Here is a 20111-nt window from a genome sequence, read left to right as displayed (position 1 = left end):
ATGCAGATCCTAAGCCCAGTGTCACATGCAAGTAGGAGGAGTAAGAAGGGTTCCTGGCAAATCCGGGTTATGGATTGCATTTAAAAAGGCCCCGTGGGAGTGCAATGGGCCCCTGTCTTGCTGCTTAGCAATAATGGTATGGGTTTAGGTTCTGCTGTGTGTACTGGTGGTTGACTGCCCCCCAGCCCAGAGTGTGCATGGAAAATTGTCTGGCAGCCTCCCTGACAGCAAGCAGTGATAGTGCCCATGAAGGGGACCTTGTTGGGCCCGCCCCTTTCACGGTTATCGCTTCTCGGCCTTTTGGCTAAGATCAAGTGTAGTATCTGTTCTTATCAGTTTAATATCTGATACGTCCCCTATCTGGGGACCATATATTAAATGGATTTTTGAGAACGGGGGCCGATTTCGAAGCTTGCTTCCGTCGCCCTATGCATTGACCCGATATGGCAGTATCTTCGGGTACAGTGCACCACCCCCTTACAGGGTTAAAAAGAAAGATTCCTACTTTCATTGCTACCTGCTTGCTGGCTAGCCAGCTAGCCAGCCCTGTGGGCCTTGCTGCTGCAGCCAAAAAACAAAAGGTGGTGCTGCTGCTGCTTCTGCTGCTTCTGCTTCTGCTTGTGTCTGGCCGCTGTTGGAGCGTCCAGGCACAGGACTTCTGCTGCTGCTGACTAAATGGCCTCCTTAATTGGATCATTTGAGTAGCCAGCACACCTGTGCAGGTAGGGCATGACATGATAGGCAGCTGCCTTGATAGCGGGTGGGTGCTGAATGTTCCTAATTGACAAAATAAGATTAATGCTTATGAAGAAATATAAAATCTCATCCCTTCCCCAATATCGCGCCACACCCCTACCCCTTAATTCCCTGGTTGAACTTGATGGACATATGTCTTTTTTCGACCGTACTAACTATGTAACTATGTAACATAACATGGGGGGGGGGGTCTCCTGGCTGTTCACACAGGTGTGTCATTGCTGTACATTGACCATGCATTGCTTCTGTGGTATTGCAAAGGCAAAGACAAATGCTTCCAGCCATCCATTGCACTAATGGATTGGTCATCAGCTGGCTGTCTATGTCCCGCATCAATATAGACCAAAGTACAGAGGGTTAGGCTATGCTATTGTGCACCTACCTGATGCATCAGAAGGTGCGAGGCCCTTGCTAAATTCTGTGCACAGACTTTGAGATCTATGCTTTAGACTGTATCTAAACCTGCTCCAACATGGACTGACATTCTGGCCTACTTTCAGCCGATGCGACTTGTCTGTCGCTGAACAGTCGCTTTTTATATATTCAGCACCTATGTATAATGTTGTAAAAATGCTCTAGAAGCTAAAGTCGCAGAAATGTCACACATATTTGGCCTGCAACTTTCTGTGCGACAAATTCAGACAGGAAAAATCAGTATAAATCCTTAGAAAATTATCCCCCAGTGTCTCCATCTGCTGGCGGTATTGAATAAGCATTGCTGCACTGATGGGGTATGCATTAGACGAAAAAAAAGAAGAAAAAGAAGAATAATACGCCCAGAAAAGAGGCGAAAAGGAGAAAAACGTAAAAAAACGTGAAAAAAAAGTAAGAGGAAGAGAAGGGAAAAAAAGGTGGAAATGGGTTTAAAAGTGATTTCGGCGGAGAAATATATATATATATATATATATATATATATATATATATATATATATACGCGCACACACACACATATATATAAACGTATTCTCCGTTGAGATATTGCAGCCGCTGCTGTGTCCAGGCCCAGGAGCCTTAGCACTGTGCTGTGATGTCACTCAATACCACTGACATCACTAGGTGTAAACAACATCTCTCCTTTGCTGTGTATGTGACTATGGAGCTGTTTGGTGATGTCGTCTATTATGGCCTTCATAGAAGCAACAGGAGATTGTTGCATCCATCTAGAACCCTCAGAACTACAGTGCTATGATGTCACTCACTTCCACAGGCCTTGCAGAGTGTAAACAACAACAACCCAGCTTTGTTGTGTATGTAACCATAGGGATTTGTGATGTCACCTAGAACCTTCACAGCAGCGACAGCTTTATGAGGAGCATCAGCACTGCTCTGCCTGAGCAGAACCATCACCGCCATAGGTTGTCAAATAACCCGGGTTTAACCCACACAGGTAAGTCCAATGGGGTGCAGGCATGTCCTCTATGCTTACAGCTTCCCGTGGGTGTTGGTTTGATACCGTTTGGGGACAGCCAAGGAGGCATCTGCAGGCAACAAAGGTAGGTGTGTGCTTGTGTGTGTGTTTCCTATGCAGATCCTAAGCCCAGTGTCACATGCAAGTAGGAGGAGTAAGAAGGGTTCCTGGCAAATCCGGGTTATGGATTGCATTTAAAAAGGCCCCGTGGGAGTGCAATGGGCCCCTGTCTTGCTGCTTAGCAATAATGGTATGGGTTTAGGTTCTGCTGTGTGTACTGGTGGTTGACTGCCCCCCAGCCCAGAGTGTGCATGGAAAATTGTCTGGCAGCCTCCCTGACAGCAAGCAGTGATAGTGCCCATGAAGGGGACCTTGTTGGGCCCGCCCCTTTCACGGTTATCGCTTCTCGGCCTTTTGGCTAAGATCAAGTGTAGTATCTGTTCTTATCAGTTTTTCATGCCGGTGTACTGTAACGCCGGTATGGGGCTGGTGGGGATGGGTGCTGCATGGAGGATGCAGGTGTACCAGGGCTTTCCGGGGCTGGTTCTGAGGAATCAGCTCGACGGCTGCCCCGATGTGACCTGTTCCCTCCGGGTCTCGCCATGAGGCTGAGAGGGTCTAGAGCCGAGGTACTTTTGTGCCTCGGGGAGTGGTGACCCCGAGGTGCCGAAACTCACTGGGAGAATAGACTCACTGAGTTGAAGCACGGGCACCATAATCTCTTCACCTTGTGGCACTCACCTCTTGATTCCCGGCCTTCTGGCTAGGATCAGAGAAATTTTTATAGATCCGGCCGGATGTCCGGGCAGTATATCTGCACACATTCACTTATTTATTTCTTTTTTGTCTCACTGTGTCACTTTTTGCGTGTTGTGTGTTCAAAGGATTTGTCAGGATGCGGTAGCCCTTCTGGGTGTCCCTCCTGGCGGTCTAGGGGAGGTGTGTGTGGCCATTAGGTTCCGCACCTCCCTGCAAACACCCCGGGTACTCCTGCTTTGGCAGGGTACCTACCGTAATCGGCTCTGCGGGCAGATACCTTGGCTAACGCCAAGGGGGATGCCGGGAGCATTTGTGGTCCCCTAGTAGCTTCGGCGAAAAGGGACATCGAACCTGGAACCTCGCAGGTACCTTTTGGTCCGGAGGCGAAGGGTAAGGTATGTTGGGGGGCCTCTCTCCTATCGGAGAAGGGCTTGCGATAGACCGCATCCTTTGTGCACGTTTTTTTAGTGTAACACGTTTGCACTTTTTCTTGCACTTTGGGTGAATCGAAAGCACGTTCCTCGGCTTTAAAAAAAAAAAAAAAAAAAATCTGTTCTTATCAGTTTAATATCTGATACATCCCCTATCTGGGGACCATATATTAAATGGATTTTTGAGAACGGGGGCCGATTTCGAAGCTTGCTTCCGTCGCCCTATGCATTGACCCGATATGGCAGTATCTTCGGGTACAGTGCACCACCCCCTTACAGGGTTAAAAAGAAAGATTCCTACTTTCATTGCTACCTGCTTGCTGGCTAGCCAGCTAGCCAGCCCTGTGGGCCTTGCTGCTGCTGCAGCCAAAAAACAAAAGGTGGTGCTGCTGCTGCTTCTGCTGCTTCTGCTTGTGTCTGGCCGCTGTTGGAGCGTCCAGGCACAGGACTTCTGCTGCTGCTGACTAAATGGCCTCCTTAATTGGATCATTTGAGTAGCCAGCACACCTGTGCAGGTAGGGCATGACATGATAGGCAGCTGCCTTGATAGCGGGTGGGTGCTGAATGTTCCTAATTGACAAAATAAGATTAATGCTTATGAAGAAATATAAAATCTCATCCCTTCCCCAATATCGCGCCACACCCCTACCCCTTAATTCCCTGGTTGAACTTGATGGACATATGTCTTTTTTCGACCGTACTAAGTATGTAACTATGTAACATAACATGGGGGGGGGGGTCTCCTGGCTGTTCACACAGGTGTGTCATTGCTGTACATTGACCATGCATTGCTTCTGTGGTATTGCAAAGGCAAAGACAAATGCTTCCAGCCATCCATTGCACTAATGGATTGGTCATCAGCTGGCTGTCTATGTCCCGCATCAATATAGACCAAAGTACAGAGGGTTAGGCTATGCTATTGTGCACCTACCTGATGCATCAGAAGGTGCGAGGCCCTTGCTAAATTCTGTGCACAGACTTTGAGATCTATGCTTTAGACTGTATCTAAACCTGCTCCAACATGGACTGACATTCTGGCCTACTTTCAGCCGATGCGACTTGTCTGTCGCTGAACAGTCGCTTTTTATGTATTCAGCACCTATGTATAATGTTGTAAAAATGCTCTAGAAGCTAAAGTCGCAGAAATGTCACACATATTTGGCCTGCAACTTTCTGTGCGACAAATTCAGACAGGAAAAATCAGTATAAATCCTTAGAAAATTATCCCCCAGTGTCTCCATCTGCTGGCGGTATTGAAAAAGCATTGCTGCACTGATGGGGTATGCATTAGACGAAAAAAAAGAAGAAAAAGAAGAATAATACGCCCAGAAAAGAGGCGAAAAGGAGAAAAACGTAAAAAAACGTGAAAAAAAAGTAAGAGGAAGAGAAGGGAAAAAAAGGTGGAAATGGGTTTAAAAGTGATTTCGGCGGAGAAATATATATATATATATATATATATATATATATATATATATATACGCGCACACACACACATATATATAAACGTATTCTCCGTTGAGATATTGCAGCCGCTGCTGTGTCCAGGCCCAGGAGCCTTAGCACTGTGCTGTGATGTCACTCAATACCAATGACATCACTAGGTGTAAACAACATCTCTCCTTTGCTGTGTATGTGACTATGGAGCTGTTTGGTGATGTCGTCTATTATGGCCTTCATAGAAGCAACAGGAGATTGTTGCATCCATCTAGAACCCTCAGAACTACAGTGCTATGATGTCACTCACTTCCACAGGCCTTGCAGAGTGTAAACAACAACAACCCAGCTTTGTTGTGTATGTAACCATAGGGATTTGTGATGTCACCTAGAACCTTCACAGCAGCGACAGCTTTATGAGGAGCATCAGCACTGCTCTGCCTGAGCAGAACCATCACCGCCATAGGTTGTCAAATAACCCGGGTTTAACCCACACAGGTAAGTCCAATGGGGTGCAGGCATGTCCTCTATGCTTACAGCTTCCCGTGGGTGTTGGTTTGATACCGTTTGGGGACAGCCAAGGAGGCATCTGCAGGCAACAAAGGTAGGTGTGTGCTTGTGTGTGTGTTTCCTATGCAGATCCTAAGCCCAGTGTCACATGCAAGTAGGAGGAGTAAGAAGGGTTCCTGGCAAATCCGGGTTATGGATTGCATTTAAAAAGGCCCCGTGGGAGTGCAATGGGCCCCTGTCTTGCTGCTTAGCAATAATGGTATGGGTTTAGGTTCTGCTGTGTGTACTGGTGGTTGACTGCCCCCCAGCCCAGAGTGTGCATGGAAAATTGTCTGGCAGCCTCCCTGACAGCAAGCAGTGATAGTGCCCATGAAGGGGACCTTGTTGGGCCCGCCCCTTTCACGGTTATCGCTTCTCGGCCTTTTGGCTAAGATCAAGTGTAGTATCTGTTCTTATCAGTTTAATATCTGATACGTCCCCTATCTGGGGACCATATATTAAATGGATTTTTGAGAACGGGGGCCGATTTCGAAGCTTGCTTCCGTCGCCCTATGCATTGACCCGATATGGCAGTATCTTCGGGTACAGTGCACCACCCCCTTACAGGGTTAAAAAGAAAGATTCCTACTTTCATTGCTACCTGCTTGCTGGCTAGCCAGCTAGCCAGCCCTGTGGGCCTTGCTGCTGCTGCAGCCAAAAAACAAAAGGTGGTGCTGCTGCTGCTTCTGCTGCTTCTGCTTGTGTCTGGCCGCTGTTGGAGCGTCCAGGCACAGGACTTCTGCTGCTGCTGACTAAATGGCCTCCTTAATTGGATCATTTGAGTAGCCAGCACACCTGTGCAGGTAGGGCATGACATGATAGGCAGCTGCCTTGATAGCGGGTGGGTGCTGAATGTTCCTAATTGACAAAATAAGATTAATGCTTATGAAGAAATATAAAATCTCATCCCTTCCCCAATATCGCGCCACACCCCTACCCCTTAATTCCCTGGTTGAACTTGATGGACATATGTCTTTTTTCGACCGTACTAACTATGTAACTATGTAACATAACATGGGGGGGGGGGTCTCCTGGCTGTTCACACAGGTGTGTCATTGCTGTACATTGACCATGCATTGCTTCTGTGGTATTGCAAAGGCAAAGACAAATGCTTCCAGCCATCCATTGCACTAATGGATTGGTCATCAGCTGGCTGTCTATGTCCCGCATCAATATAGACCAAAGTACAGAGGGTTAGGCTATGCTATTGTGCACCTACCTGATGCATCAGAAGGTGCGAGGCCCTTGCTAAATTCTGTGCACAGACTTTGAGATCTATACTTTAGACTGTATCTAAACCTGCTCCAACATGGACTGACATTCTGGCCTACTTTCAGCCGATGCGACTTGTCTGTCGCTGAACAGTCGCTTTTTATGTATTCAGCACCTATGTATAATGTTGTAAAAATGCTCTAGAAGCTAAAGTCGCAGAAATGTCACACATATTTGGCCTGCAACTTTCTGTGCGACAAATTCAGACAGGAAAAATCAGTATAAATCCTTAGAAAATTATCCCCCAGTGTCTCCATCTGCTGGCGGTATTGAATAAGCATTGCTGCACTGATGGGGTATGCATTAGACGAAAAAAAAGAAGAAAAAGAAGAATAATACGCCCAGAAAAGAGGCGAAAAGGAGAAAAACGTAAAAAAACGTGAAAAAAAAGTAAGAGGAAGAGAAGGGAAAAAAAGGTGGAAATGGGTTTAAAAGTGATTTCGGCGGAGAAATATATATATATATATATATATATATATATATACGCGCACACACACACATATATATAAACGTATTCTCCGTTGAGATATTGCAGCCGCTGCTGTGTCCAGGCCCAGGAGCCTTAGCACTGTGCTGTGATGTCACTCAATACCAATGACATCACTAGGTGTAAACAACATCTCTCCTTTGCTGTGTATGTGACTATGGAGCTGTTTGGTGATGTCGTCTATTATGGCCTTCATAGAAGCAACAGGAGATTGTTGCATCCATCTAGAACCCTCAGAACTACAGTGCTATGATGTCACTCACTTCCACAGGCCTTGCAGAGTGTAAACAACAACAACCCAGCTTTGTTGTGTATGTAACCATAGGGATTTGTAATGTCACCTAGAACCTTCACAGCAGCGACAGCTTTATGAGGAGCATCAGCACTGCTCTGCCTGAGCAGAACCATCACCGCCATAGGTTGTCAAATAACCCGGGTTTAACCCACACAGGTAAGTCCAATGGGGTGCAGGCATGTCCTCTATGCTTACAGCTTCCCGTGGGTGTTGGTTTGATACCGTTTGGGGACAGCCAAGGAGGCATCTGCAGGCAACAAAGGTAGGTGTGTGCTTGTGTGTGTGTTTCCTATGCAGATCCTAAGCCCAGTGTCACATGCAAGTAGGAGGAGTAAGAAGGGTTCCTGGCAAATCCGGGTTATGGATTGCATTTAAAAAGGCCCCGTGGGAGTGCAATGGGCCCCTGTCTTGCTGCTTAGCAATAATGGTATGGGTTTAGGTTCTGCTGTGTGTACTGGTGGTTGACTGCCCCCCAGCCCAGAGTGTGCATGGAAAATTGTCTGGCAGCCTCCCTGACAGCAAGCAGTGATAGTGCCCATGAAGGGCACCTTGTTGGGCCCGCCCCTTTCACGGTTATCGCTTCTCGGCCTTTTGGCTAAGATCAAGTGTAGTATCTGTTCTTATCAGTTTAATATCTGATACGTCCCCTATCTGGGGACCATATATTAAATGGATTTTTGAGAACGGGGGCCGATTTCGAAGCTTGCTTCCGTCGCCCTATGCATTGACCCGATATGGCAGTATCTTCGGGTACAGTGCACCACCCCCTTACAGGGTTAAAAAGAAAGATTCCTACTTTCATTGCTACCTGCTTGCTGGCTAGCCAGCTAGCCAGCCCTGTGGGCCTTGCTGCTGCTGCAGCCAAAAAACAAAAGGTGGTGCTGCTGCTGCTTCTGCTGCTTCTGCTTCTGCTTGTGTCTGGCCGCTGTTGGAGCGTCCAGGCACAGGACTTCTGCTGCTGCTGACTAAATGGCCTCCTTAATTGGATCATTTGAGTAGCCAGCACACCTGTGCAGGTAGGGCATGACATGATAGGCAGCTGCCTTGATAGCGGGTGGGTGCTGAATGTTCCTAATTGACAAAATAAGATTAATGCTTATGAAGAAATATAAAATCTCATCCCTTCCCCAATATCGCGCCACACCCCTACCCCTTAATTCCCTGGTTGAACTTGATGGACATATGTCTTTTTTCGACCGTACTAACTATGTAACTATGTAACATAACATGGGGGGGGGGGTCTCCTGGCTGTTCACACAGGTGTGTCATTGCTGTACATTGACCATGCATTGCTTCTGTGGTATTGCAAAGGCAAAGACAAATGCTTCCAGCCATCCATTGCACTAATGGATTGGTCATCAGCTGGCTGTCTATGTCCCGCATCAATATAGACCAAAGTACAGAGGGTTAGGCTATGCTATTGTGCACCTACCTGATGCATCAGAAGGTGCGAGGCCCTTGCTAAATTCTGTGCACAGACTTTGAGATCTATGCTTTAGACTGTATCTAAACCTGCTCCAACATGGACTGACATTCTGGCCTACTTTCAGCCGATGCGACTTGTCTGTCGCTGAACAGTCGCTTTTTATGTATTCAGCACCTATGTATAATGTTGTAAAAATGCTCTAGAAGCTAAAGTCGCAGAAATGTCACACATATTTGGCCTGCAACTTTCTGTGCGACAAATTCAGACAGGAAAAATCAGTATAAATCCTTAGAAAATTATCCCCCAGTGTCTCCATCTGCTGGCGGTATTGAATAAGCATTGCTGCACTGATGGGGTATGCATTAGACGAAAAAAAAGAAGAAAAAGAAGAATAATACGCCCAGAAAAGAGGCGAAAAGGAGAAAAACGTAAAAAAACGTGAAAAAAAAGTAAGAGGAAGAGAAGGGAAAAAAAGGTGGAAATGGGTTTAAAAGTGATTTCGGCGGAGAAATATATATATATATATATATTTTTATATATATATATATATATATATATATATATACGCGCACACACACACATATATATGAACGTATTCTCCGTTGAGATATTGCAGCCGCTGCTGTGTCCAGGCCCAGGAGCCTTAGCACTGTGCTGTGATGTCACTCAATACCACTGACATCACTAGGTGTAAACAACATCTCTCCTTTGCTGTGTATGTGACTATGGAGCTGTTTGGTGATGTCGTCTATTATGGCCTTCATAGAAGCAACAGGAGATTGTTGCATCCATCTAGAACCCTCAGAACTACAGTGCTATGATGTCACTCACTTCCACAGGCCTTGCAGAGTGTAAACAACAACAACCCAGCTTTGTTGTGTATGTAACCATAGGGATTTGTGATGTCACCTAGAACCTTCACAGCAGCGACAGCTTTATGAGGAGCATCAGCACTGCTCTGCCTGAGCAGAACCATCACCGCCATAGGTTGTCAAATAACCCGGGTTTAACCCACACAGGTAAGTCCAATGGGGTGCAGGCATGTCCTCTATGCTTACAGCTTCCCGTGGGTGTTGGTTTGATACCGTTTGGGGACAGCCAAGGAGGCATCTGCAGGCAACAAAGGTAGGTGTGTGCTTGTGTGTGTGTTTCCTATGCAGATCCTAAGCCCAGTGTCACATGCAAGTAGGAGGAGTAAGAAGGGTTCCTGGCAAATCCGGGTTATGGATTGCATTTAAAAAGGCCCCGTGGGAGTGCAATGGGCCCCTGTCTTGCTGCTTAGCAATAATGGTATGGGTTTAGGTTCTGCTGTGTGTACTGGTGGTTGACTGCCCCCCAGCCCAGAGTGTGCATGGAAAATTGTCTGGCAGCCTCCCTGACAGCAAGCAGTGATAGTGCCCATGAAGGGGACCTTGTTGGGCCCGCCCCTTTCACGGTTATCGCTTCTCGGCCTTTTGGCTAAGATCAAGTGTAGTATCTGTTCTTATCAGTTTAATATCTGATACGTCCCCTATCTGGGGACCATATATTAAATGGATTTTTGAGAACGGGGGCCGATTTCGAAGCTTGCTTCCGTCGCCCTATGCATTGACCCGATATGGCAGTATCTTCGGGTACAGTGCACCACCCCCTTACAGGGTTAAAAAGAAAGATTCCTACTTTCATTGCTACCTGCTTGCTGGCTAGCCAGCTAGCCAGCCCTGTGGGCCTTGCTGCTGCTGCAGCCAAAAAACAAAAGGTGGTGCTGCTGCTGCTTCTGCTGCTTCTGCTTCTGCTTGTGTCTGGCCGCTGTTGGAGCGTCCAGGCACAGGACTTCTGCTGCTGCTGACTAAATGGCCTCCTTAATTGGATCATTTGAGTAGCCAGCACACCTGTGCAGGTAGGGCATGACATGATAGGCAGCTGCCTTGATAGCGGGTGGGTGCTGAATGTTCCTAATTGACAAAATAAGATTAATGCTTATGAAGAAATATAAAATCTCATCCCTTCCCCAATATCGCGCCACACCCCTACCCCTTAATTCCCTGGTTGAACTTGATGGACATATGTCTTTTTTCGACCGTACTAACTATGTAACTATGTAACATAACATGGGGGGGGGGGGGTCTCCTGGCTGTTCACACAGGTGTGTCATTGCTGTACATTGACCATGCATTGCTTCTGTGGTATTGCAAAGGCAAAGACAAATGCTTCCAGCCATCCATTGCACTAATGGATTGGTCATCAGCTGGCTGTCTATGTCCCGCATCAATATAGACCAAAGTACAGAGGGTTAGGCTATGCTATTGTGCACCTACCTGATGCATCAGAAGGTGCGAGGCCCTTGCTAAATTCTGTGCACAGACTTTGAGATCTATGCTTTAGACTGTATCTAAACCTGCTCCAACATGGACTGACATTCTGGCCTACTTTCAGCCGATGCGACTTGTCTGTCGCTGAACAGTCGCTTTTTATGTATTCAGCACCTATGTATAATGTTGTAAAAATGCTCTAGAAGCTAAAGTCGCAGAAATGTCACACATATTTGGCCTGCAACTTTCTGTGCGACAAATTCAGACAGGAAAAATCAGTATAAATCCTTAGAAAATTATCCCCCAGTGTCTCCATCTGCTGGCGGTATTGAATAAGCATTGCTGCACTGATGGGGTATGCATTAGACGAAAAAAAAGAAGAAAAAGAAGAATAATACGCCCAGAAAAGAGGCGAAAAGGAGAAAAACGTAAAAAAACGTGAAAAAAAAGTAAGAGGAAGAGAAGGGAAAAAAAGGTGGAAATGGGTTTAAAAGTGATTTCGGCGGAGAAATATATATATATATATATATATATATATATATATATATATATATACGCGCACACACACACATATATATAAACGTATTCTCCGTTGAGATATTGCAGCCGCTGCTGTGTCCAGGCCCAGGAGCCTTAGCACTGTGCTGTGATGTCACTCAATACCACTGACATCACTAGGTGTAAACAACATCTCTCCTTTGCTGTGTATGTGACTATGGAGCTGTTTGGTGATGTCGTCTATTATGGCCTTCATAGAAGCAACAGGAGATTGTTGCATCCATCTAGAACCCTCAGAACTACAGTGCTATGATGTCACTCACTTCCACAGGCCTTGCAAAGTGTAAACAACAACAACCCAGCTTTGTTGTGTATGTAACCATAGGGATTTGTGATGTCACCTAGAACCTTCACAGCAGCGACAGCTTTATGAGGAGCATCAGCACTGCTCTGCCTGAGCAGAACCATCACCGCCATAGGTTGTCAAATAACCCGGGTTTAACCCACACAGGTAAGTCCAATGGGGTGCAGGCATGTCCTCTATGCTTACAGCTTCCCGTGGGTGTTGGTTTGATACCGTTTGGGGACAGCCAAGGAGGCATCTGCAGGCAACAAAGGTAGGTGTGTGCTTGTGTGTGTGTTTCCTATGCAGATCCTAAGCCCAGTGTCACATGCAAGTAGGAGGAGTAAGAAGGGTTCCTGGCAAATCCGGGTTATGGATTGCATTTAAAAAGGCCCCGTGGGAGTGCAATGGGCCCCTGTCTTGCTGCTTAGCAATAATGGTATGGGTTTAGGTTCTGCTGTGTGTACTGGTGGTTGACTGCCCCCCAGCCCAGAGTGTGCATGGAAAATTGTCTGACAGCCTCCCTGACAGCAAGCAGTGATAGTGCCCATGAAGGGGACCTTGTTGGGCCCGCCCCTTTCACGGTTATCGCTTCTCGGCCTTTTGGCTAAGATCAAGTGTAGTATCTGTTCTTATCAGTTTAATATCTGATACGTCCCCTATCTGGGGACCATATATTAAATGGATTTTTGAGAACGGGGGCCGATTTCGAAGCTTGCTTCCGTCGCCCTATGCATTGACCCGATATGGCAGTATCTTCGGGTACAGTGCACCACCCCCTTACAGGGTTAAAAAGAAAGATTCCTACTTTCATTGCTACCTGCTTGCTGGCTAGCCAGCTAGCCAGCCCTGTGGGCCTTGCTGCTGCTGCTGCAGCCAAAAAACAAAAGGTGGTGCTGCTGCTGCTTCTGCTGCTTCTGCTTCTGCTTGTGTCTGGCCGCTGTTGGAGCGTCCAGGCACAGGACTTCTGCTGCTGCTGACTAAATGGCCTCCTTAATTGGATCATTTGAGTAGCCAGCACACCTGTGCAGGTAGGGCATGACATGATAGGCAGCTGCCTTGATAGCGGGTGGGTGCTGAATGTTCCTAATTGACAAAATAAGATTAATGCTTATGAAGAAATATAAAATCTCATCCCTTCCCCAATATCGCGCCACACCCCTACCCCTTAATTCCCTGGTTGAACTTGATGGACATATGTCTTTTTTCGACCGTACTAACTATGTAACTATGTAACATAACATGGGGGGGGGGTCTCCTGGCTGTTCACACAGGTGTGTCATTGCTGTACATTGACCATGCATTGCTTCTGTGGTATTGCAAAGGCAAAGACAAATGCTTCCAGCCATCCATTGCACTAATGGATTGGTCATCAGCTGGCTGTCTATGTCCCGCATCAATATAGACCAAAGTACAGAGGGTTAGGCTATGCTATTGTGCACCTACCTGATGCATCAGAAGGTGCGAGGCCCTTGCTAAATTCTGTGCACAGACTTTGATATCTATGCTTTAGACTGTATCTAAACCTGCTCCAACATGGACTGACATTCTGGCCTACTTTCAGCCGATGCGACTTGTCTGTCGCTGAACAGTCGCTTTTTATGTATTCAGCACCTATGTATAATGTTGTAAAAATGCTCTAGAAGCTAAAGTCGCAGAAATGTCACACATATTTGGCCTGCAACTTTCTGTGCGACAAATTCAGACAGGAAAAATCAGTATAAATCCTTAGAAAATTATCCCCCAGTGTCTCCATCTGCTGGCGGTATTGAATAAGCATTGCTGCACTGATGGGGTATGCATTAGACGAAAAAAAAGAAGAAAAAGAAGAATAATACGCCCAGAAAAGAGGCGAAAAGGAGAAAAACGTAAAAAAACGTGAAAAAAAAGTAAGAGGAAGAGAAGGGAAAAAAAGGTGGAAATGGGTTTAAAAGTGATTTCGGCGGAGAAATATATATATATATATATATATATATATATATATATATATATACGCGCACACACACACATATATATAAACGTATTCTCCGTTGAGATATTGCAGCCGCTGCTGTGTCCAGGCCCAGGAGCCTTAGCACTGTGCTGTGATGTCACTCAATACCACTGACATCACTAGGTGTAAACAACATCTCTCCTTTGCTGTGTATGTGACTATGGAGCTGTTTGGTGATGTCGTCTATTATGGCCTTCATAGAAGCAACAGGAGATTGTTGCATCCATCTAGAACCCTCAGAACTACAGTGCTATGATGTCACTCACTTCCACAGGCCTTGCAGAGTGTAAACAACAACAACCCAGCTTTGTTGTGTATGTAACCATAGGGATTTGTGATGTCACCTAGAACCTTCACAGCAGCGACAGCTTTATGAGGAGCATCAGCACTGCTCTGCCTGAGCAGAACCATCACCGCCATAGGTTGTCAAATAACCCGGGTTTAACCCACACAGGTAAGTCCAATGGGGTGCAGGCATGTCCTCTATGCTTACAGCTTCCCGTGGGTGTTGGTTTGATACCGTTTGGGGACAGCCAAGGAGGCATCTGCAGGCAACAAAGGTAGGTGTGTGCTTGTGTGTGTGTTTCCTATGCAGATCCTAAGCCCAGTGTCACATGCAAGTAGGAGGAGTAAGAAGGGTTCCTGGCAAATCCGGGTTATGGATTGCATTTAAAAAGGCCCCGTGGGAGTGCAATGGGCCCCTGTCTTGCTGCTTAGCAATAATGGTATGGGTTTAGGTTCTGCTGTGTGTACTGGTGGTTGACTGCCCCCCAGCCCAGAGTGTGCATGGAAAATTGTCTGGCAGCCTCCCTGACAGCAAGCAGTGATAGTGCCCATGAAGGGGACCTTGTTGGGCCCGCCCCTTTCACGGTTATCGCTTCTCGGCCTTTTGGCTAAGATCAAGTGTAGTATCTGTTCTTATCAGTTTAATATCTGATACGTCCCCTATCTGGGGACCATATATTAAATGGATTTTTGAGAACGGGGGCCGATTTCGAAGCTTGCTTCCGTCGCCCTATGCATTGACCCGATATGGCAGTATCTTCGGGTACAGTGCACCACCCCCTTACAGGGTTAAAAAGAAAGATTCCTACTTTCATTGCTACCTGCTTGCTGGCTAGCCAGCTAGCCAGCCCTGTGGGCCTTGCTGCTGCTGCAGCCAAAAAACAAAAGGTGGTGCTGCTGCTGCTTCTGCTTCTGCTTGTGTCTGGCCGCTGTTGGAGCGTCCAGGCACAGGACTTCTGCTGCTGCTGACTAAATGGCCTCCTTAATTGGATCATTTGAGTAGCCAGCACACCTGTGCAGGTAGGGCATGACATGATAGGCAGCTGCCTTGATAGCGGGTGGGTGCTGAATGTTCCTAATTGACAAAATAAGATTAATGCTTATGAAGAAATATAAAATCTCATCCCTTCCCCAATATCGCGCCACACCCCTACCCCTTAATTCCCTGGTTGAACTTGATGGACATATGTCTTTTTTCGACCGTACTAACTATGTAACTATGTAACATAACATGGGGGGGGGGTCTCCTGGCTGTTCACACAGGTGTGTCATTGCTGTACATTGACCATGCATTGCTTCTGTGGTATTGCAAAGGCAAAGACAAATGCTTCCAGCCATCCATTGCACTAATGGATTGGTCATCAGCTGGCTGTCTATGTCCCGCATCAATATAGACCAAAGTACAGAGGGTTAGGCTATGCTATTGTGCACCTACCTGATGCATCAGAAGGTGCGAGGCCCTTGCTAAATTCTGTGCACAGACTTTGAGATCTATGCTTTAGACTGTATCTAAACCTGCTCCAACATGGACTGACATTCTGGCCTACTTTCAGCCGATGCGACTTGTCTGTCGCTGAACAGTCGCTTTTTATGTATTCAGCACCTATGTATAATGTTGTAAAAATGCTCTAGAAGCTAAAGTCGCAGAAATGTCACACATATTTGGCCTGCAACTTTCTGTGCGACAAATTCAGACAGGAAAAATCAGTATAAATCCTTAGAAAATTATCCCCCAGTGTCTCCATCTGCTGGCGGTATTGAATAAGCATTGCTGCACTGATGGGGTATGCATTAGACGAAAAAAAAGAAGAAAAAGAAGAATAATACGCCCAGAAAAGAGGCGAAAAGGAGAAAAACGTAAAAAAACGTGAAAAAAAAGTAAGAGGAAGAGAAGGGAAAAAAAGGTGGAAATGGGTTTAAAAGTGATTTCGGCGGAGAAATATATATATATATATATATATATATATATATATATATATATATATACGCGCACACACACACATATATATAAACGTATTCTCCGTTGAGATATTGCAGCCGCTGCTGTGTCCAGGCCCAGGAGCCTTAGCACTGTGCTGTGATGTCACTCAATACCACTGACATCACTAGGTGTAAACAACATCTCTCCTTTGCTGTGTATGTGACTATGGAGCTGTTTGGTGATGTCGTCTATTATGGCCTTCATAGAAGCAACAGGAGATTGTTGCATCCATCTAGAACCCTCAGAACTACAGTGCTATGATGTCACTCACTTCCACAGGCCTTGCAAAGTGTAAACAACAACAACCCAGCTTTGTTGTGTATGTAACCATAGGGATTTGTGATGTCACCTAGAACCTTCACAGCAGCGACAGCTTTATAAGGAGCATCAGCACTGCTCTGCCTGAGCAGAACCATCACCGCCATAGGTTGTCAAATAACCCGGGTTTAACCCACACAGGTAAGTCCAATGGGGTGCAGGCATGTCCTCTATGCTTACAGCTTCCCGTGGGTGTTGGTTTGATACCGTTTGGGGACAGCCAAGGAGGCATCTGCAGGCAACAAAGGTAGGTGTGTGCTTGTGTGTGTGTTTCCTATGCAGATCCTAAGCCCAGTGTCACATGCAAGTAGGAGGAGTAAGAAGGGTTCCTGGCAAATCCGGGTTATGGATTGCATTTAAAAAGGCCCCGTGGGAGTGCAATGGGCCCCTGTCTTGCTGCTTAGCAATAATGGTATGGGTTTAGGTTCTGCTGTGTGTACTGGTGGTTGACTGCCCCCCAGCCCAGAGTGTGCATGGAAAATTGTCTGACAGCCTCCCTGACAGCAAGCAGTGATAGTGCCCATGAAGGGCACCTTGTTGGGCCCGCCCCTTTCACGGTTATCGCTTCTCGGCCTTTTGGCTAAGATTAAGTGTAGTATCTGTTCTTATCAGTTTAATATCTGATACGTCCCCTATCTGGGGACCATATATTAAATGGATTTTTGAGAACGGGGGCCGATTTCGAAGCTTGCTTCCGTCGCCCTATGCATTGACCCGATATGGCAGTATCTTCGGGTACAGTGCACCACCCCCTTACAGGGTTAAAAAGAAAGATTCCTACTTTCATTGCTACCTGCTTGCTGGCTAGCCAGCTAGCCAGCCCTGTGGGCCTTGCTGCTGCTGCAGCAGCCAAAAAACAAAAGGTGGTGCTGCTGCTGCTGCTTCTGCTGCTTCTGCTTGTGTCTGGCCGCTGTTGGAGCGTCCAGGCACAGGACTTCTGCTGCTGCTGACTAAATGGCCTCCTTAATTGGATCATTTGAGTAGCCAGCACACCTGTGCAGGTAGGGCATGACATGATAGGCAGCTGCCTTGATAGCGGGTGGGTGCTGAATGTTCCTAATTGACAAAATAAGATTAATGCTTATGAAGAAATATAAAATCTCATCCCTTCCCCAATATCGCGCCACACCCCTACCCCTTAATTCCCTGGTTGAACTTGATGGACATATGTCTTTTTTCGACCGTACTAACTATGTAACTATGTAACATAACATGGGGGGGGGGGTCTCCTGGCTGTTCACACAGGTGTGTCATTGCTGTACATTGACCATGCATTGCTTCTGTGGTATTGCAAAGGCAAAGACAAATGCTTCCAGCCATCCATTGCACTAATGGATTGGTCATCAGCTGGCTGTCTATGTCCCGCATCAATATAGACCAAAGTACAGAGGGTTAGGCTATGCTATTGTGCACCTACCTGATGCATCAGAAGGTGCGAGGCCCTTGCTAAATTCTGTGCACAGACTTTGAGATCTATGCTTTAGACTGTATCTAAACCTGCTCCAACATGGACTGACATTCTGGCCTACTTTCAGCCGATGCGACTTGTCTGTCGCTGAACAGTCGCTTTTTATGTATTCAGCACCTATGTATAATGTTGTAAAAATGCTCTAGAAGCTAAAGTCGCAGAAATGTCACACATATTTGGCCTGCAACTTTCTGTGCGACAAATTCAGACAGGAAAAATCAGTATAAATCCTTAGAAAATTATCCCCCAGTGTCTCCATCTGCTGGCGGTATTGAATAAGCATTGCTGCACTGATGGGGTATGCATTAGACGAAAAAAAAGAAGAAAAAGAAGAATAATACGCCCAGAAAAGAGGCGAAAAGGAGAAAAACGTAAAAAAACGTGAAAAAAAAGTAAGAGGAAGAGAAGGGAAAAAAAGGTGGAAATGGGTTTAAAAGTGATTTCGGCGGAGAAATATATATATATATATATATATATATATATATATATATACGCGCACACACACACATATATATAAACGTATTCTCCGTTGAGATATTGCAGCCGCTGCTGTGTCCAGGCCCAGGAGCCTTAGCACTGTGCTGTGATGTCACTCAATACCACTGACATCACTAGGTGTAAACAACATCTCTCCTTTGCTGTGTATGTGACTATGGAGCTGTTTGGTGATGTCGTCTATTATGGCCTTCATAGAAGCAACAGGAGATTGTTGCATCCATCTAGAACCCTCAGAACTACAGTGCTATGATGTCACTCACTTCCACAGGCCTTGCAGAGTGTAAACAACAACAACCCAGCTTTGTTGTGTATGTAACCATAGGGATTTGTGATGTCACCTAGAACCTTCACAGCAGCGACAGCTTTATGAGGAGCATCAGCACTGCTCTGCCTGAGCAGAAACATCACCGCCATAGGTTGTCAAATAACCCGGGTTTAACCCACACAGGTAAGTCCAATGGGGTGCAGGCATGTCCTCTATGCTTACAGCTTCCCGTGGGTGTTGGTTTGATACCGTTTGGGGACAGCCAAGGAGGCATCTGCAGGCAACAAAGGTAGGTGTGTGCTTGTGTGTGTGTTTCCTATGCAGATCCTAAGCCCAGTGTCACATGCAAGTAGGAGGAGTAAGAAGGGTTCCTGGCAAATCCGGGTTATGGATTGCATTTAAAAAGGCCCCGTGGGAGTGCAATGGGCCCCTGTCTTGCTGCTTAGCAATAATGGTATGGGTTTAGGTTCTGCTGTGTGTACTGGTGGTTGACTGCCCCCCAGCCCAGAGTGTGCATGGAAAATTGTCTGGCAGCCTCCCTGACAGCAAGCAGTGATAGTGCCCATGAAGGGGACCTTGTTGGGCCCGCCCCTTTCACGGTTATCGCTTCTCGGCCTTTTGGCTAAGATCAAGTGTAGTATCTGTTCTTATCAGTTTTTCATGCCGGTGGACAGTAACGCCGGTATGGGGCTGGTGGGGATGGGTGCTGCATGGAGGATGCAGGTGTACCAGGGCTTTCCGGGGCTGGTTCTGAGGAATCAGCTCGACGGCTGCCCCGATGTGACCTGTTCCCTCCGGGTCTCGCCATGAGGCTGAGAGGGTCTAGAGCCGAGGTACTTTTGTGCCTCGGGGAGTGGTGACCCCGAGGTGCCGAAACTCACTGGGAGGATAGGCTCACTGAGTTGAAGCACGGGCACCATAATCTCTTCACCTTGTGGCACTCACCTCTTGATTCCCGGCCTTCTGGCTAGGATCAGAGAAATTTTTATAGATCCGGCCGGATGTCCGGGCAGTATATCTGCACACATTCACTTATTTATTTCTTTTTTGTCTCACTGTGTCACTTTTTGCGTGTTGTGTGTTCACAGGATTGGTCAGGATGCGGTAGCCCTTCTGGGTGTCCCTCCTGGCGGTCTAGGGGAGGTGTGTGTGGCCATTAGGTTCCGCACCTCCCTGCAAACACCCCGGGTACTCCTGCTTTGGCAGGGTACCTACCGTAATCGGCTCTGCGGGCAGATACCTTGGCTAACGCCAAGGGGGATGCCGGGAGCATTTGTGGTCCCCTAGTAGCTTCGGCGAAAAGGGACATCGAACCTGGAACCTCGCAGGTACCTTTTGGTCCGGAGGCGAAGGG

The 20111-nt window shown here is 46.8% G+C and overlaps 9 non-coding genes and 1 pseudogene across 9 annotated transcripts; all 10 read left to right on the top strand.

The window, feature by feature from the left end:
• The first annotated feature begins 284 nt into the window (after positions 1-284).
• LOC130328417 (U2 spliceosomal RNA) lies at positions 285-475 on the top strand. Its single transcript, XR_008872404.1, has one exon. It is a non-coding gene; the product is annotated as a U2 spliceosomal RNA (small nuclear RNA).
• Positions 476-2562: 2087 nt separating this feature from the next.
• On the top strand, positions 2563-2672 carry LOC130328406 (U2 spliceosomal RNA; annotated as a pseudogene).
• A 771-nt stretch (positions 2673-3443) lies between these two features.
• On the top strand, positions 3444-3625 carry LOC130328395 (U2 spliceosomal RNA). Its single transcript, XR_008872394.1, has one exon. It is a non-coding gene; the product is annotated as a U2 spliceosomal RNA (small nuclear RNA).
• A 2080-nt stretch (positions 3626-5705) lies between these two features.
• On the top strand, positions 5706-5896 carry LOC130328416 (U2 spliceosomal RNA). Its single transcript, XR_008872403.1, has one exon. It is a non-coding gene; the product is annotated as a U2 spliceosomal RNA (small nuclear RNA).
• Positions 5897-7966: 2070 nt separating this feature from the next.
• On the top strand, positions 7967-8157 carry LOC130328408 (U2 spliceosomal RNA). Its single transcript, XR_008872400.1, has one exon. It is a non-coding gene; the product is annotated as a U2 spliceosomal RNA (small nuclear RNA).
• Positions 8158-10255: 2098 nt separating this feature from the next.
• On the top strand, positions 10256-10446 carry LOC130328396 (U2 spliceosomal RNA). Its single transcript, XR_008872395.1, has one exon. It is a non-coding gene; the product is annotated as a U2 spliceosomal RNA (small nuclear RNA).
• A 2090-nt stretch (positions 10447-12536) lies between these two features.
• Positions 12537-12727, top strand: LOC130328384 (U2 spliceosomal RNA). The gene has a single exon (XR_008872386.1). It is a non-coding gene; the product is annotated as a U2 spliceosomal RNA (small nuclear RNA).
• A 2088-nt stretch (positions 12728-14815) lies between these two features.
• Positions 14816-15006, top strand: LOC130328372 (U2 spliceosomal RNA). Its single transcript, XR_008872379.1, has one exon. It is a non-coding gene; the product is annotated as a U2 spliceosomal RNA (small nuclear RNA).
• A 2080-nt stretch (positions 15007-17086) lies between these two features.
• Positions 17087-17277, top strand: LOC130328373 (U2 spliceosomal RNA). Its single transcript, XR_008872380.1, has one exon. It is a non-coding gene; the product is annotated as a U2 spliceosomal RNA (small nuclear RNA).
• Positions 17278-19359: 2082 nt separating this feature from the next.
• Positions 19360-19547, top strand: LOC130328407 (U2 spliceosomal RNA). Its single transcript, XR_008872399.1, has one exon. It is a non-coding gene; the product is annotated as a U2 spliceosomal RNA (small nuclear RNA).
• Positions 19548-20111: the final 564 nt, after the last annotated feature.

Source organism: Hyla sarda, unplaced genomic scaffold, assembly GCF_029499605.1.
Source record: "Hyla sarda isolate aHylSar1 unplaced genomic scaffold, aHylSar1.hap1 scaffold_307, whole genome shotgun sequence".
NCBI classification, from domain to species: Eukaryota; Metazoa; Chordata; class Amphibia; order Anura; family Hylidae; genus Hyla; species Hyla sarda.
The sequence above is the reverse complement of the archived record's forward strand: the minus strand, read 5'-3'. Positions and strand labels throughout refer to the sequence as shown.